The following is a 7,501-nucleotide window of genomic DNA, read 5'->3' on the forward strand; positions in this document are numbered from 1 at the left end:
TTAGACGAACAGTTGGTAACAGGTAGGTTTTTTAAATTAAAATTCAGAACGTAGGTAAGTTTGAACATTTTATTTCGGTTGTTCCAGTGTGATACATGTACCTTTGTGAACTTGTCATTTCTGAGAACGGATGCTGTTACAGCGACATTATCTGTAAACACCACATTAATGCAATAAATGCTCAAAATGATGTCCGTCAACCTCAATGCATTTGGCAATACGTGTAACGACATTCCTCTCAACAGCGAGTATTTCGCCTTCCGTAATGTTCACACATGCATCGACAATGCGTTGACGCATGTTGTGAGGCGTTGTCGGTGGATCACGACAGCAAAAATCCATCAACTTTCCCCACAGAAAGGAATCCGGGGACGTCAGATCCGGTGAACGTGCGGGCCATCGTATGGTGCTTCGACGACCAATCCACCTGCCATATGCTATTCGATACCGCTTCAACCGCACGCGAGCTACGTGCCGGACATCCATGATGTTGGACGTACATCGCCATTCTGTCATGCAGTGAAACATCTTGTAGTAACATCGGTAGAACATTACGTAGGAAATCAGCATACATTGCACCATTTAGATTGCCATCGATAAAATGGGGGCCAACTATCCTTCTCCCCATAATGCTGCACCATACATTAACCCGCCAAGATTGCTGATGTTCCACTTGTCGCAGCCATCGTGGATTTTCCGTTGCCCAATAGTGTATATTATGCCGGTTTACGTTACCGCTATTGGTGAATGACACTTCGTCGCTAAATAGAACGCGTGGAAAAAATCTGTCAACGTCCCGTAATTTCTCTTGTGCGCAGTGGCAGAACTGTACACGACATTCAAAGTCGTCGCCATGGAATTCCTGGTGCATAGAAATATGGTACGGGTGCAATCGATGTTGATGTAGCATTCTCAACACCGACGTTTTTGAAATTCCCGATTCTCGCGCAATTTGTCTGCTACTGATGCGCGGATTAGCCGCGACAGCAGCTAAAACACCTACTTGGGCATCATCATTTGTTGCAGGTCGTGGTTGACGTTTCACATGTGGCGAACACTTCCTGTTTCTTTAAATAACGTAACTATCCGGCGAATGGTCCGCACACTTGGATGATGTCGTCCAGGATAGCGAGCAGCATACATAGCACACGTCCATTGGGCATTTTGATCACAATAGCCATACATCAACACGATCTCGACCTTTTCCGCAATTGGTAAACGGTCCATTTTAACACGGGTAATGTATCACGAAGCAAATACCGTCCGCACTGGCTATCACAGCGCCATCTATCACAAATCGAAAAAAGTGGTCCAACTAAAAGATTCAAATTTCTTTACATACTACACAAATATGTAATAAAAAATGGGGGTTCCTGTTTTAAAAAACGCAGTTGACATCCGTTTGACCTATGGCAGCGCCAACTAGCGGGCCAACCATAGCGCCATCTGGTTTCCCCCTTCAAGCTAGACAAGTTTCGTTCTTTGTAGTTTTTACGTTTGACGCTTATTTCGTGAGATATTTGGCCTTGTCACTATCAGTGGACCACCCTGTATAGACAAACTTTACGCCAGACATGATTGATAACCGATAGGTCGATGTGCACACTTCAGATAGGTTCCTTAATGTTCGTTGTTACGTCTCGTAATTTGCCTTGTACATTAGCCAGTTGCTTGGAATTCGCCTTCATCTGCCCTCATGCGCGCCTCTAAACTATGTGTATTCGCAGTCATCTGCGGCCGTAAATTTTCAACCATGTGTGCATTGTTCGGGATCATTAGCTCCTCAAAACGCGCCATGAACTACGCCCAATCAGGTAAACGCGGTACCTGGTTCGTGGCTATGCTGTTGACGGATCCAGCAAATATGGCTCAAATGGCTCTAAGTACTATGGGAATTAACATCTGAGGTCATCAGTCCCCTAGACTTAGAACTACTTAAACCTGACTAACCTGAGGACATCACACACAACCATGCCCGAGGCAGGATTCCAACCTGCGACCGTAGCAGCAGCGCGGTTCCGAACTGAAGCGCCTAGAACCGCTCGGTTCAGAAACAGTCTCTAAACAGTATACCTGTTACCAGCAAATCTGTTGTCTACACTGTGGTAACTCTGTGTTCCACATTGTTCCTCAGAGCTTACAGGTAGTAGCTGTTGTGCACTTTGTGAGGGTAATATTCCAGTAGCACTACTGAAGTCAGGTGCACATAACGCACCGCTTGATTCGCTAACACTTTGGGAAGCGGGAATATTGCTTAGTTTGTTCGCGATGTTTCGCGGTTCCCTAGACGAACTTTCTCCAGAAGGCATGGTATTTTCTGTTTCGTTGTGTCTCGGGTTGCTGTTATAGCGGCTACGCGTGTCCATAATTTATAACTGACTAATTTCGCGCGCCAGTCACTTACTGCAAGAATACTGCTTGGTATGCGAAAATTCTCATGCGCTCCTACCACCAAAATTACCGTACGTTACGCGTAGACGAGGACGAGATTGCAACAGCCTAGCACGAGTAGTATCTTACAAACGCAAAACGATGACAATTTACCTATACGTACGTAAAATACGTCCCCGGAAATTGATATTGGCACACGATCCTACTATCGGACTATGAATTAACACACCAAAATGGCTGGCTCTGAGCACTACGGGACTCAACATCTATGGTCATCAGTCCCCTAGAACTTAGAACTACTTAAACCTAACTAACCTAAAGACATCACACAACACCCAGCCATCACGAGGCAGAGAAAATCCCTGACCCCGCCGGGAATCGAACCCGGGAACCCGGGCGTGGGAATCGAGAACGCTACCGCACGACCACGAGATGCGGGCAATACACCAAAAATACACACATAAAATCACAAATAAAACGAAGGAAACAACGCCGTCTAGATCACAACGCTGTTTCCACGCTGATGCTTGAAACAACGCAGAAGTTGTTCCAGTGTTGAAGGAAAACAATTTTGATTATTTAGTGCATTGATACATCCTACGAAACCTGACTTTTTCACAGAAAATTCCTAGGATGAGCGTACTCAGAGATCAGGGTCGCCACATGAAAAGTATTTTTACAATTAAGGGGAATCTTTACAATTAATCTGAATATAAGGGGTGAAGTATGGCCTCAATACAACTGTCGCGCAAACGGAATGCAGTAGGATGTGCCGTACATCCGAGCTGGATGAAGTATGGAGTGGAACTTTAGCAGTGAGAGCGTAAACAAAAATTCTGGCAAAAGGACATTTATTAGATCGGTATATTTAGTTGCATGCATGAATAAGTGTAGTGAGTAATATGATGGTAGCTGTTGCCTGCAATCTTTTAAGTCACGTATTAATTAAATCTAGAAAATGGTTCAAATGGCTCTGAGCACTATGGGACTTAACAGCTATGGTCATCAGTCCCCTAGAACTTTGAACTACTTAAACCTAACTATCCTAAGGACAGCACACAACACACAGTCATCACGAGGCAGAGAAAATCCCTGACCCCGCCGGGAATCGAACCCGGGAACCCGGGCGTGGGAAGCGCGAACGCTACCGCACGACCACGAGCTGTGGACATTAAATGTAGAACTGTACTTCGGAGTCCCCTGCAATGTCAATGATCTCTGGATGAGGAATGATCAAAGGTTGGTTGAATCACGAACACTAACATTCACAAGCTCTTGAGAGAGTAACAGGAAGGAAAAGAAGGAAAAACCTGCACCCCAGCACACGTGGGTAACAAGAGGGGCTGTTTCCATGATTTTAACATGCAGGATAAATGAGTAAGATTTCTATTAAAGTGCATTGCTATACAATTAAGCATAAATAAGTATCACAATTAATTTAGATATCCTACAGTGGAAGATCACTGTGAGCTTGGCACTGTAGACTTTCTCATTAGATCACGACCATGGGGGCCTCACAAACAAAAGCGTGCACAAACTAAGTTATCAAGTGTGACGGACTGCACAAAATTCAGTCACAAAATCACAGAAATCATAGGCAATATACATGCCATCGCGAAAGGGGTACTATACAAGATGAACTGAATAAACTCAACACAGCTCCTCTTGTTTATTAATACACTCCTGGAAATTGAAATAAGAACACCGTGAATTCATTGTCCCAGAAAGGGGAAACTTTATTGGCACATTCCTGGGGTCAGATACATCACATGATCACACTGACAGAACCACAGGCACATAGACACAGGCAACAGAGCATGCACAATGTCGGCACTAGTACAGTGTATATCCACCTTTCGCAGCAATGCAGGCTGCTATTCTCCCATGGAGACGATCGTAGAGATGCTGGATGTAGTCCTGTGGAACGGCTTGCCATGCCATTTCCACCTGGCGCCTCAGTTGGACCAGCGTTCGTGCTGGACGTGCAGACCGCGTGAGACGACGCTTCATCCAGTCCCAAACATGCTCAATGGGGGACAGATCCGGAGATCTTGCTGGCCAGGGTGGTTGACTTACACCTTCTAGAGCACGTTGGGTGGCACGGGATACATGCGGACGTGCATTGTCCTGTTGGAACAGCAAGTTCCCTTGCCGGTCTAGGAATGGTAGAACGATGGGTTCGATGACGGTTTGGGTGTACCGTGCACTATTCAGTGTCCCCTCGACGATCACCAGTGGTGTACGGCCAGTGTAGGAGATCGCTCCCCACACCATGATGCCGGGTGTTGGCCCTGTGTGCCTCGGTCGTATGCAGTCCTGATTGTGGCGCTCACCTGCACGGCGCCAAACACGCATACGGCCATCATTGGCACCAAGGCAGAAGCGACTCTCATCGCTGAAGACGACACGTCTCCATTCGTCCTCCATTCACGCCTGTCGCGACACCACTGGAGGCGGGCTGCACGATGTTGGGGCGTGAGCGGAAGACGGCCTAACGGTGTGCGGGACCGTAGCCCAGCTTCATGGAGACGGTTGCGAATGGTCCTCGCCGATACCCCAGGAGCAACAGTGTCCCTAATTTGCTGGGAAGTGGCGGTGCGGTCCCCTACGGCACTGCGTAGGATCCTACGGTCTTGGCGTGCATCCGTGCGTCGCTGCGGTCCGGTCCCAGGTCGACGGGCACGTGCACCTTCCGCCGACCACTGGCGACAACATCGATGTACTGTGGAGACCTCACGCCCCACGTGTTGAGCAATTCGGCGGTACGTCCACCCGGCCTCCCGCATGCCCACTATACGCCCTCGCTCAAAGTCCGTCAACTGCACATACGGTTCACGTCCACGCTGTCGCGGCATGCTACCAGTGTTAAAGACTGTGATGGAGCTACGTATGCCACGGCAAACTGGCTGACACTGACGGCGGCGGTGCACAAATGCTGCGCAGCTAGCGCCATTCGACGGCCAACACCGCGGTTCCTGGTGTGTCCGCTGTGCCGTGCGTGTGATCATTGCTTGTACAGCCCTCTCGCAGTGTCCGGAGCAAGTATGGTGGGTCTGACACACCGGTGTCAATGTGTTCTTTTTTCCATTTCCAGGAGTGTAGTTCAACTGAACAATAGCCTACACCGTTCCTGGATTTTTAAGGCATTTAACACTCGCGAATTAGCAAGTAAAATTTGTCACACACGATAATAAATTGTAAACGATGAAAGGAATCATTTACTTTGACTACCTTTGAGAAACTTGCAGGGTAGAGTTCCATGCCTGTCGCACTTGGTCGGCCAATACAAGGACAGTTAATGCTGCTTGTAGATGACGCTGGAGTTGTCGTCCAATGATGTCCCATTTATGAAACTTCCTGGCAGATTAAAACTGTGTGCCGGACCGATACTCGAACTCGGGACCTTTGCCTTTCGCGGGCAGGTGCTCTACCAACTGAGCTACCCAAGCACGACTCACGCCCCGTCCTCACAGCTTTAATTCTGTGAGTACCTCGTCTCCTACCTTCCAAACTTCACAGAAGCTCTCTTGCGAAGGTAGGAGACGAGGTACTGGCGGAATTAAAGCTGAGAGGCGGCGGTGTGAGTCGTGCTTGCATAGCTCAGTTGGTAGAGCACTTGCCCGCGAAAGGCAAAGGTCCCGAGTTCGAGTCTCGGCCCAGCACTCAGTTTTAATCTGCCAGGAAGTTTCATATCAGCGCACACTCCGCTGTAGAGTGAAAATTTCATTCTATGTCCCATTTATGCTCGATCGGAGACAGAAATTTAGTATTAAGAAAACAGTCTTAATCGCGTTTATTATTTATTTAGTGCCCACCGGTTTCAGCTCATCGCAGGGGCCATCTACAGGGTGAACATGGTCGACTGCTGATGGCGTCACCGCTACCAAAGTGTGTCAGGAGACTGTGGTGACCCCACCAGCATTCGACCATATGTTCGCCCTGAAGATGGCCCCTCCGATGGGCTGAAACTGGTCGGCACTAAGTAAGTAAAAAACGCGATTAAGACTGTTTTCTTAATACTAAGTCAATTTATATTAGTAGCTGTCACTCCACAACCATGTTGTCCAAACATCGGAGACAGGGGTATTGATCGAGTGGGTCAACTCTGCAGGGCATGTCGGGTTACAACAGTGGAATGTGAGCCAGTTGTATCCTGTTGGCAAACACCCCGTGAAATGCTTTTCATAAATGGCAGCACAACAGGTCGAATTACCAGACGAACGTGCAGATTTGCAGTCAAGTTGCTTGGGATAATCACGAAAGTGCTCCTACCGTCATACGAAATCGCTCTCCAGACCATAACTCCAGGTTTAGATCCAGTGTGTCCAGTGCACAGTCAGGTTGGTTGCAGGCCTTCAACTGGCCTGCTTCTAAGCAACACACGGCCGTCAGTGGCACCGAGGCAGAGACGTTTTCACCTGTTGTGATCGAGCTATATGTGGTGTAAGTTCGAGAACCTCTTGTCGACCCCTATTCAGTAGTCTGGGAACTCTGACATTGCCCTCGCAGTATATATTTTCTATAATGTCGTTTGTTGTTAGCAATATTAGCCTACTCCCAAGAGTTAGCAGCTTTCACTCAGTTAATACTAGGCAGAAATCAAATCTGCATGTGGAATGCACTTCCTTGACTCTTGTGCAGAAGGGAGTGCAGTACTCTGCTGCATCTATTTTCAATAAGCTACCACAAGAACTCAAAAATCTTAGCAGTAGCCCAAACTCTTTTAAGTCTAAACTGAAGAGTTTCCTCATGGCTCACTCCTTCTATTCTGTCGAGGAGCTCCTGGAAGAGCTGAAAAATTAAGCAAATTCCAGTATTACATTGTTGATTTTCTTTATTTAAACTTACGACTAGTCGCCTGAATATGTTTTTTTATATTTCATTTTATCTGTTTCTACTATCGTGTTGTAATTTCATGTATTGACTCGTTCCATGACCATGGAGACTTCTCCTTAATTTGGTTCCACGGAACAATAAATAAATAAATAAATGTCCTCCAGTGAGCTCTCGCTTGATACCTATGAAGCCACCAGTGGCGGTGGTCTAGGGTCAGAGGAATGGTCGCTACAGTGCATCTGGCTCGGAGCTGTCCTTGAAGTAACCGATTTGT

This window comes from Schistocerca piceifrons, chromosome 2 (genome assembly GCF_021461385.2).
Source record: "Schistocerca piceifrons isolate TAMUIC-IGC-003096 chromosome 2, iqSchPice1.1, whole genome shotgun sequence".
Lineage (NCBI taxonomy): Eukaryota > Metazoa > Arthropoda > Insecta > Orthoptera > Acrididae > Schistocerca > Schistocerca piceifrons.